Source organism: Rhinolophus ferrumequinum, chromosome X, assembly GCF_004115265.2.
Source record: "Rhinolophus ferrumequinum isolate MPI-CBG mRhiFer1 chromosome X, mRhiFer1_v1.p, whole genome shotgun sequence".
Classification (NCBI taxonomy): domain Eukaryota; kingdom Metazoa; phylum Chordata; class Mammalia; order Chiroptera; family Rhinolophidae; genus Rhinolophus; species Rhinolophus ferrumequinum.
In genome coordinates, this window is record NC_046284.1 from 25,839,228 (window position 1) to 25,850,860 (window position 11,633).

The window sequence follows — 11,633 nt, forward strand, 5'->3', positions numbered from 1 at the left end:
TCAGATTATTCTAAATACAGTAATGCTTTTACCTGATTCAGAAATAGCCACCTTATGCATGTGTGCTTTTTGGTTATTGCTGACTAAAAGGTCTGATTAGCTCAGTTTCAGTCCATCACCATTATTAGAAAAATAACCTCTAAACTGCAGACACTTAGTTTCTTGTTATTTTTTGTCACACTTTGCCAAAACACCTCTTTGGACCTCATTTATTTGTCCTGCAAATATTAACTGAGCACTTACTATGTGCCTGACACTATTTTAGGGGCTGGAAAAACAGGCTGAAATCTCTGCCCTTGTGGAGGGCATGTCAGTGGTGGAAGACGGACAATAGAAAATAAGAAAATTATAGTTTTTTAGATGGTGATCAATACTATGGGGAAAATTAAATAGGGAAGGATAGTGAGTAGGGATTGGGGGTTGGGAGGCTGCCGTTTTAAATTTGATCGTCAGGGTAGGCCTGCATGAGAAGATGGCAATTGAGTAAATACCTGAAGGAGGTGAGGAAGTGAGCCACTTCGGTATCTATCAAAAGAGTTTTCCAGGGAGAGAGAATAGCAAATGAAAAAGTCCTGAAGGGGAAATTGGAATACACATACATTGGTGGTGGGGATGTAAAACTGTTCAACCACTGCAGGAAACAGTTTGGCAGTTCCTCAGAAAGTTAAACATGTAATTGGCATATTGGCCCAGTAATTCCACTTCTAGGTATATACCCAAAATAATTGAAAGCAGGAATTCAGATACTTCATACATATGCATAGCAGTACTGTTCACAGTAGGCAAAAGATAGAAACAGTCCAATTGCCATCAACAGAAGAAGGAATGAATAAATTGTAGTATATCTATACAATAGAATATTATTTACTCGGTCATCAAAATGGCGGCATGAGGTGAGCCTCTGTAATGCTCCCCTGGAATTTACAACTAATCGAACAACTGTAACTCCACAAAGGACTCCCTGCACAGCAGACAAGCAAGACGAAGAGGCCTACTACTGAATTCACCTAAAGGTGGGTGAATCCTGTGAGCGGGGGAGGAGGGAAGGGAGAAGTGCGGAGACAGAGACGTGGGGGCCCAGGATGCAGACCTAGCTCAATGCTCCGAGCACACTGCATCCCAGAACTACCGCAGCTGCGGGAGAGGGAAGAACTCAGACTGCTAGGGCTCCACTTATGGCCCACAGGGCTGAGGGGACAGCATATAACACAGCTGAACCCAACGCTCACGGCAGAGACCTCGGAGAAAAGACTGGGGGAAGAAGGCTGAAAGCGGTGGTTTAAGCCCTCACTGCCGATCAGAGAATGGAAGCCTTAGGCACTGAGACTAGCCACCCCCCTCGCTACCCTCTCAGAGCTCGCCCCGCCCCCACTTGCCCAGTGCTAGAAGCGTAACAGTAGCAGTCTCAGATCAAAAGAACAATATTTGCTGTACTGAGAACTGGAGCACAACCACAATGAGGTATCACCTCACCCCAGTCAGAATGGCTATCATCAACAAGACAAATAGTAACAAGTGTTGGAGAGGCTGTGGAGAAACAGGAACCCTCATTGGTGGGAATGCAGACTGGTGCGGCCGTTATGGAAGGCAGTGTGGAGGTTCCTCAGAAAATTACGAATAGAATTACCATATGACCCCACAATCCCTCTCTGGGTATCTACCCAAAATATCTGAAAACATTTATACATAAAGACACGTGTGCTCCAATGTTCATTGCAGCTTTGTTTAAGGTGGCCAAGACATGGAAACAACCAAAATGTTCTTCGATAGATGAATGGATAAAGAAGTTGTGGTATGTATACACAATGGAATACTATTCGGCGGTAAGAAAAAATGATATAAGAACATTTGTGACAACATGGATGGATCTTGAGAGTATAATGCTAAGCGAAATAAGTCAGATAGAAAAAGCGGAGAACCATATGATTTCACTGATATGTGGTATATAAACCAAAAGCAACAAAAGAACAAGACAGACAAATGAGAAACAAAAACTCGTAGACACAGACAATAGTTTAGTGGTTACCAGAGGGTAAGGGGGGGGGTGGGAGATGAGGGTAAGGGGGATCCAATATATGGTGATGGAAGACTCTGGGTGGTGAACCCACAATGGGATTTATAGATGATGTAATACAGAATTGTACACCTGAAATCTATGTAATTTTCCTAACAATTGTCACCCCAATAAATTTAAAAAAGAAAAAATATATTATTTAGCCATAATAAGTAATGAAGTAGTGATACATGCTATAATGTGGTTTGACCTCAAAAACACTGCTAAGTGAAAACCGCATAAAAGATCACATTGTATATTCTCATATATATGTAATATCCAGAATAGGCAAATCCATAGAGGCAGAAAGCAGATTGGTGATTGCCCAGGGTTGAGGGGAGGGAGGAATGGGGAGTGACTGCTTAATGGGTACAGGGTTTTATTTTTTTCTTTTGAGGGTGATAAACATGTTTAGGAACTAGATATTTATGGTGACACAAAACCTCGTGAATGTACAAAATGCCACTGAATTGTTTAAGATGGTTAATTTTATGGTATGTGAATCTTCTACAAGAAAACTTAGCAGAATAGGAATATGAAGGAAACCTCCTTAACCTAACCTAATGAAAATCTACAGCCAATATAATGAAGAAAAAAGAGGGCCCAGAAGCAGGATCATGCCTGACTCAAGGAACAAACAGCAACAAGACTGAGAGGGCTACAATGGGGGCCGGGGGGGGGCAGGGGAGAGTAATATGAGATGGGGCCTGAGAGGTAAATATGGACCATGTAGTATATGACCTTACAGGTAATTGTCAGGATTTGGCTTTTTTCCTAGGATAGTAAGCTATTAGTGGATTTTGAATAGAGGAGTGTTTTATATCAATGAAAAACAAAAGTCTTTAAGTACAGTCTTAACAGAATCACACTAGCTGCTATCTTGAAAATAAGCTGCCAGGGATCAAGGGCAAAATCAGGGAGAAACACTCAGAGACTATTATAATAATTCAGGTGCAAGATAGGGTTTTAGACTGCTGGAAAAACTTGCTGTCGTCAATAGGCTTGGAGAGGCTAACTATGCATCTCTTTTATTGCTTTTAATCCTCCACACTGAAAAATATCTATTTATCCATGACACTGGTATATAGTTGTGTGAGGGGAGTTCAGCCTTGAAATAAGACAGCCATAGGTTTAAATCCTGGTTTTTGTTTCTAACCAGTTGGGTAACCTCAAGTAAATTACCTAAACTTGTCAAGCCTCAGCTTCCTTATCAGTGAAAGGTATGTAATGATTATTTCCTCACAATAATTTGGCACTGGCCTGATGAAAAGTAGGCACTGAAATTCTGCTGCTTGCACTACCACTAATGTTACTGCCATTCCTGTTGCTACTCCTGCTTTTGGTACTGCTGTCACTGCTGTTAACTATTACTGTTGCTGAGAGGAGACCCTGGAAACTACATAGCAGTGGAATCTTCTCATTGACAGTTTTAGTGGCAGTCCATCAGCACTGTGGTGATCCGTAACTTTGGCTTATAGTTCCCAGGTCTTGCAATAAATTCCTCCAAGTGCTGTGTGGATGACATCTTATCATAGTGTTTCAGTTAGATTTGTGGTATAATTCTGTAATGTCAGAAATGGGTCTAGTTCTGGCATTTCCTGTTTAAAGACTATGAAAAAACACTGCCTTATTGAAGGCTAGTACTGAATCCACTCTGCTTTGCAGGGAAAAATTCCTTTTGCTCTTAAAGAACCCTTCGTTACAAGAAACTTTGTAGTAATTATTACCAGGAATTCATTTCCAGAAATCTTGGCTACTTACCCAATACTATTAATTTCATGAAAAAGTATAATTGTAAATACCAACAGTAAAGTGGCCTTTCCTTTTGTAGGACTTTGAAATGATTGAAAGGCACCTGCTTTCTCAGAGTTTAGAAATATTGTCACTCTTAGAATTGGTCTGTTAGCCCTATCTCCTTTTTCTCCTTTCTCCACCTTCTCCAGCATATCCACCTGAATAGGTTAATTATAACACTAGAACAGGAGGAATGTTTTAAGTTGTGTGAGTTTCTTTCTCCTGATAAAATGTTGAGAATAGAGTGGGATATTTCTATCTATCAAATCTTCAGAACATAAGAATCGAGTAAATCAGTAAATATCTCAAGCTTAAAAAACTATGCTATTTAACCAGTTGATTCAATCAAATGTCGTCAAGACCACAATTTGAAGTGATTTTAAAAGTTGACTTAGTTCTGTTAGTAAATTTCAAGTGGTTTTGTGGTCAAATTAACTCTGTTCTGAATAATTTAAAAGAAGAATATATTCAACACAATTTTATTTTTAAAACAATGATCAGGAAAAACCTGAATGGTCTTCTGTTTTCATTTCTTCTTAGTGCCCTTTATATCAAGGGAATTAAATAAAGTATAATATACAAATGTTTAGGGGCAGTCGGATGGCTCAGTTGGTTAGAGCTCGAGCTCTGAACAAGGGTTGCCGGTTCGATTCCCACATGGGCGAGTGAGCTGCGCCCTCCACAACTAGATTGATGGCAATGAGCTGCTGCTGAGCTGCTGGAGGGGTGCGGCATGATGGCTCAGTTAGTTAGAGCGGGAGGTCTCAAAAACAAGGTTGCCCGTTCAATTCCCGCATGGGATGGAGGGCTGCGCCCCCTGCAACTAAGATTGAAAACGGCGACTGGGCTTGGAGCTGAGCTGCGCCCTCCACAGCTAGACTGAAGGACAATGACTTGGAGCTGATGGGCCCTGGAGAAACACACTGTTCCCCAATATTCCCCAATAAAATTTATAAAAACAAATGTTTATCTATAAACTAGATTTCACATTATCTTATTTAAATCTTCAAAAAATCACATAAAGATGATTTTTCAATTCCATTTTACAGATGAGTAAACTGAGGTCACTTGTTCTGAAAATAAAATGGTATCAGGAAGTACTGATGTGTTCAAATTACAGAAACAGCATCCTCCCTGCCCCAGTTTTAATCAAATCTGAACAAGTGACCTCAGTTTACTCATTTTCTTTAATGGAAGATCCATACAATTTCAAAACTGATTTCTGATACATAGACAAGTAAGCAGTCCTTATCCAGAGGCCTAAAAATTCATTATCTTCATTACTGGCTTAAAATACTTATTATGGCCATGGAAAAAAGCTACCGTGTTTCCCCGAAAATAAGACCTAGCCGGACAATCAGCTCTAATGTGTCTTTTGGAGCAAAAATTAATATAAGACCCAGTCTTATTTTACTGTAATATAAGACCGCGTCTTATATTAATTTTTGCTCCAAAAGACGCATTAGAGCTGATTGTCTTACTAGGTCTTATTTTCGGGGAAGCAGGGTAATACATGATCACACTATTTTTGTTCATGGGAATGGAAAATTGGAAAGAACAGAGGTGATTTCTTCTCATCTCAATGCAAGAAGCTTTTCTAAAACTTCTCTCTTTTTTTGCATTTTTATTAGTATCAGGTGTACAAAGCAACGTAATAGTTAGACATTGACACCCCACACAAAGTGATTACCCTCCTCCCCCAAGCTACTACCCTTCTGACATATGACTGTTACAGTACCGTTGACTTCCTTATGCTGTACTCCACATCCTGTGACTGTGTGTGTGTGTGTGTGTGTTTATAGTTGACATTCAGTATTATTCTACTTCAGCTTCAGGTGTACAGCACATTGATCAGGCATCTACACATCTCACGTATATGTGGAATCTAAAGAACAGAATAAATGAGCAAACAAAACATAAAGAAGAAAAACTGTTGGTTGCTAGACGGAAGGGGGAGGCGATGGGGAGAAGGTGAAGTGATTAGTAGGCACGATACAGTCATGGGGATATGAAATACAGTATGGGCAATAATATCAATAATGTAAAGATTATGTAAGATGCCAGATGGGCACTGGACTTATCAGGGTGATTACTTCATAGAAAATACTTCTTTTTTAAAAGTTCCAGTTGTTCAAGCTGGCCCATTCCTAGACTTGCTACTCCCCTGCCCCTGAGCAGCAGCTCAAGCCCTGGCATCTAGCATCAGGTGCCAGCAAATCTACTTAGTCCTGAATGCACCAGGAATGAAGCCCTTAGTCTCAGGCTTGAGGGAAACAGAGAAGAATAAGAAGTGAGCACTGGGGTGCTAGCTCTACCGTTAGACAGACCTGGGTTATACCCTGCTCTAACACTGGCCAGCGGGGTGACCCTGGGCAAGCTGCTGTGATCATTCTGTGCTTCGGAGGTTATTGTGAGGATTAAGCATGATAATCCATGTTAAGCACATAACAGAGGACTTAGTGCATAGTAAACAATAAATGTGAGGTGCCATGAATCATTTCAGTTGGAGGTATAGAGGTCGAAAACTAGGCTAGGTCTGATATCCTTCCCATCTAATGATCTCCCTGGAAGGATAAGCAGGACCACACTTCCTGGTCTACCTCCCTCCCCTTTATCTGAAGTATTGGGATTTCCACCTGGGATTGGTTGGTAAAGATCAGGCAGGCCAGGTTTCTTATCCCTGCTTTCACCTGACGCTTCCTCCAGTACTTTAAGAGTGAATGCAAAAAAAAAAAAAAAAAAAAAGTGAATGCAGTGGTACACAATACATATTTTGTCACTGGGGAAGGGATTAAGTACCAACCACAGAGTCAGCTCAGGTCATGAGGCCCATTTCTCAGTCTATCTCAACTGTGTCATGGCTTATGGGAATCTTCCTATGCCCACAGTGGCTTCTCTTAAAACTCCAAGGCCACTTACCCAGCTTCAAAATCTATCTTCCTGGGTAGATAATGTGCTTCTTAATATCTCTCCTCCCGCCCTGCTGACATGCTAGTCGTTCTTACCAGGTTTCACAGATTTCCCTTGGGAGAGTTAAGCCCCAGTGACTAGCCAGAGGTACCTTACTTATAACTCTTATCATGAGATTTACCCTCTTAACAAATTTTAAATGTTCTTACCATAAAAAGGGGGATGGTACAAAGAAACTTTTGGAAGTGACTGATATGTTTTATTACCTTGATTTTGGTTAGGTTTCACAGGTGTATGCATATGTGCACACTCATCAAATTATATAAATATGTTCAGTTTTTATATATCATTTATACTTCAATAAAGCTGTGTTGTTCTTTTTTTAAAAAATGAGTAACCCTTCTAATTCCAGATGTCTAAATGCCCAGACTGGGACAGGATTAGCTCCTTCTATATGGGCTTCCATCCCAGGATATGGTCAATACCAGTCAGAAAAACTACTGGTAAACACTTTCCAACCTTCTCTAATTTTACCAGCAGAGGGCACGCAGCAGACATGCAGTCTCTATTGAATTATCAATCTTGTCTCTTGCTTCCAGAGTGGTCCTCACACTACAGAGGTGTTAATACTCTGAATTAGTTCTTCACTTGTCTCTCGTGGTTAAGAGGCTCTTGCCTACTAGTTTCAGATAAACAGCCTAGAACATTTGGTATGACTGGAACAGTTTCATTTTTCTAAGAAAGGATCCACCTCACCAGACTAGGTTCCATAGTTACCCAGACCACTGGTTTTGAAGCTCTGGCTCAAGAAAAGTAGTTTCTGATTTTAGAGTTCATCAGAAAGCCTAGAGATACAGAAATAGAGATAGAGATAGATAGATAGAAGGATAGAGATAGATGAGAGAAAGAGATGGCGGGGAGAGAGAGAGAGAGAGAGAGAGAGAGAGAGAGAGAGAGAGAGAGAGAGAGAGAAGAGGAGGGGAGGGGAGGGGAGGGGAGGGGAGGGGAGGGGAGGGGAGGGGGGAGGGGAGGGGAGGGGAGGAGAGGAGAGGAGAGGAGAGGAGGGGAGAGGAGAGGAGAGGAGCGGAGAAGAGAGACTCTAAGAAAGACTAACCTGGAGGCACGTCAGAATCAACCAGCCATTTCAACATTATAAATTCCTGGGCCCTGGCCCCAGATCTAGTAGATCAGAGTGTCCAAGGCTGGTGCTCCAGAAATCTATAACAAGTTGTCAACTGATTTCATGCTGTCAGCTGTGAACCAGCATTTGGGAACCACTAATCTAGGGGAATCTCTGGGAACTCATATCTGAGTCCTGCTGCCCCAGCAGCAGCCTTTAGGGGAGTTCTGAATTGAAGGGTACTTCAGAATAAGGTTGAAACCAATGGAGCTGAGGTCAGCCCTTTCAGAGGGAGCCAGGCCCCTCCCAGTGAGGGGATGAGGGATGGTCGGTGGATGGTGGTCTCTATAACGTAATGCAGCAACTCTGTCCCCTCAGGTGTTACAGGAGAATAATCCCTGGCTTCGCTGTCTCTATCGGCCACCCAAAGTTTCAGGAGAAGCTGAGCCTTGCTAACCAGGGAGCTCTTAGTGTGTCTCCACATCTTCCATCCTCACCCACACACGCTCAGGGTGGGCTGCAGTCAGCTTCACTTGGGGGGATGGGCTTCCCCAGCTGTTCTGGGCTGTGTATCCCTCCTAGGTACTGCTCTAGATGGTGCTCAGAGCAACATCTGGTCTTGGGCTTGCTGAGTGAAGGATCCTTACTGAACTAGTCCTCAAGTGCACTGAGCTCTGCCACAGCAAGTCCTCAGGCTGAATCCAGGGGCCTGAGTGAATGTGCAGATATTGGGGGAAAGGTAGTTTGGGGGTGGTCAATGACAGATCCTACAGCCCCAAAGGCTGAGCAGCAGAGTCCAGCTGGCTTTGTGGTCCCCAGCTATTGTCCAAGGCAAGGACATCTTAGGGACTCCTTTGGCCCAGAGCTGACATTTCTGTCAGCCTCTTGGGCTTATCTGGTTAGAGGCATCCCATTCAAGGAGGAATGTCCCAGTCTGGCCTCTCGGATACTGAATTGCCTGCTCATCAAACCCCCATGGGTCAGTGGGACTAGCTGGAGTAAACCTGCAGTCCTGCAAAGGGAGAAATACTGGAGCTTGGAACTAGCTGGAAAGACAATATAATATCATAAAGCCTAAAGTAAGCCAGATCTCGCTTCACCTTGGACAAGTCACTAAATCCCTTGGTGTATCCATATTCTTAGCTGTAAAATGGAAACTATCCCTGCCTCATAGGGTTGAAGGAACATTAAATGAGCTAGTGTTTTAGCACAGGGCCTGTCACATAATAGGCATTCAAATGCTGGTAGTTATTTCTCCAGGTCCTGTCTCCATAGCATCAGTGAGGACTCAAGGGTACAGGTATGGAAAGTAAAGAGAAGCTGTAGAGGAGAGCTACTGGCCATCATGGATCATCCCAGAAACATAGGCTGAATGAGGAACCTGGAAGTGCCCTGCTTCCCTTGAATCTGCCTGCTCCTCACCACCCTCATGGCAACAAGGGTGCCATGGTTCCCTGGTCTTCAGAGTTCCCTTTCTCTTGGTGTGCCTGGGATACAGACCATTCCCAAGTCCTCTTGCTCAATCTGAAGGATGCCGAAGTCATTGTGCCACCCTGCTTTTGCCAGAAGGAAGTTCTGGGGTTGGAAGACTGGGTGGAGCCCAGAGATCTCAGGATTCTTGGGGTCACACTGGGTAGCCCCAGGACTTCTTGGCTTCCCCAGACACCTGAGGAAGAGCAATGCCATACTGCAGAAAGGGACAGAATCACGCAGGTGAGGCACAGAAGATAGAGGCAGGTAGGATTAGTGGGTACGTGTTATTCAAACCAGAAGTACCAGAGCCTGGGCAGGAACAAAATGTAATAATCTGGGAGAAGTTTTCAGTGTCTGTTTTTTAAAGGGGGGAGGCAGCCAGCATGGAAGTGGCAGCCCTGAGGTCCACTCTCAGGAGTCACCCAGGAAGAGGTGTCTATTCCTCTCAGAAAAGATAAGAAAGTAGAGGCTTTTCCCTCTTGCAGGTCAGCAAGCCTGCTGAGTCTTTCCATAGGTTACTGAGTCTAAATGATGCTAAAACCTTCCACTGGCTTCCCACTGCATTTAAATAAAACCCCAACCTAACATTCCTGGCCTTACTTACTTCCTTGCCACATCTCCCACATTCTCTCCCTTTCTTGTTCAGCCACACTGGTCTCCTTTCTGTTCCTCAAACACACCAGCCTCACTCCTGCCTCAGGACCTTGGCATTTGCTGTTTCCTATGCTTGGGTTCTCTTCTCCCTGACCTCACAGCTGGTTGATTTTCTTCATTCGGGTCTCAGCTCAAATGTCTCTTCAACGATGCCTTTTGTGACCACTCTAGGTAATATGTTACCCTCCCCCCACATCCCTCACTTTCTATCCATTTACCCTGTTTCATGGCCCCTAGAGTTCTTACTACTTTCAAATTGTCTCATTTATGCATCTCATTTCTGCTTTAGTGTCTGTCTCCTTTATGAGAGCAAGATTTTATTTTGTTCACCTATGTATCCCTAAGGCTTAGAACAATGGTACATAGGAGGTAGCTCAGTAAATGTTTGTTGAAAGGTGTTAGAGGCAGTCCAGGTCTAGAAGAGGCAATCCTGCCTGGTTAGAGGACTTGGAATGTTGTCATCTTGACTCTGTTACAGCAGAAAGGGGCACTGACCAAGACAGGCCAGGACCCAGACTAAAATATACCTGCAGCCACTGTGAGGTGGCCCAGCCAGGTCACAGGACCCAAAAGACACCACAACTGCAGGTCATGTCCTGGGCAAGGGGTCAACATCTGAAGTCTGAGACAAGGCCTTGAGGTATTCCACTGGGGAGACACAGCAACAAGGGTTTCAGCAGGCAGTTCACCAACAGAAAACAGGCTCCCAGCCCCTTGGGTGAGATTCAGGGGCCAGGCACTGGGTGGAGGCAACTAGTAAGAAAGCTCTCACTGGGGTACTAGGCAGGCTCCAAAGACTGGAATCCAGGCAGAATCCAAGTAATGAGAACCAGCCTGGGGGCTAGGCTGAGCCCGAGGCCAGGTGGTGACAGGGGTTAGGGATAAGCCAGTGTAGGAGCAAGAGGGCTGAAGGGACAACCAGGAAGAACCAGACAGGCTATTTGTTTGGGTGGGAAGCACATCTGGGATGTATTACTCTTTGCTGGCAGGGGGCAGGGGACAGACCTGCATTTGCTTAGTAGAGGAACACGCTCAGGCTCTCTCTGCCTGGGACCCTCTCCCCACAGGCTTCCGATAACAAAGGTGCCTTAAGGAGCATCCCCCAACTAAGCAAAGAGATCTACCTGGGGCTATTGTAGATATGTCTTTATAGACATTTAATTGCTTTAATTGGACAAGGGGCTTTCACACCCCTAGGACCAGATATATAAAAAATACCTACAGGACTCCTGTTGGAGAGCCAGCAAAAGCTCCCATTTGGCTCAAAAAGCAACACGCTGCCTGATGTACAGTCCTCCTGTCCCTTGGCTCCCCACTAGGGCTCCTCAGTTGTCAGTGGGCCAGACTCCCAGGTGTCCTCCCACTCAACCTCCAAGGTCATTCCTGCTTCCCGACTTTTGTCTACTTCCCTCCTCTACCAATCCAAACATTAAACTTTATTCAACATAACAAAATAAGTTTGATTCTTTTTCAGTGACACTTTCCTGATGTTGAGTACATAGTGCTCTCAATTCCCATAGCACAGCCCTGCACTTGGTGATGTAGTTGTCTAATTTGTGTTCCCAAATAGTTTCAGTGTGTACATTGTTCCCACAACTAGAGCAAAGGGTCTTTGGACGTAGGGAATGA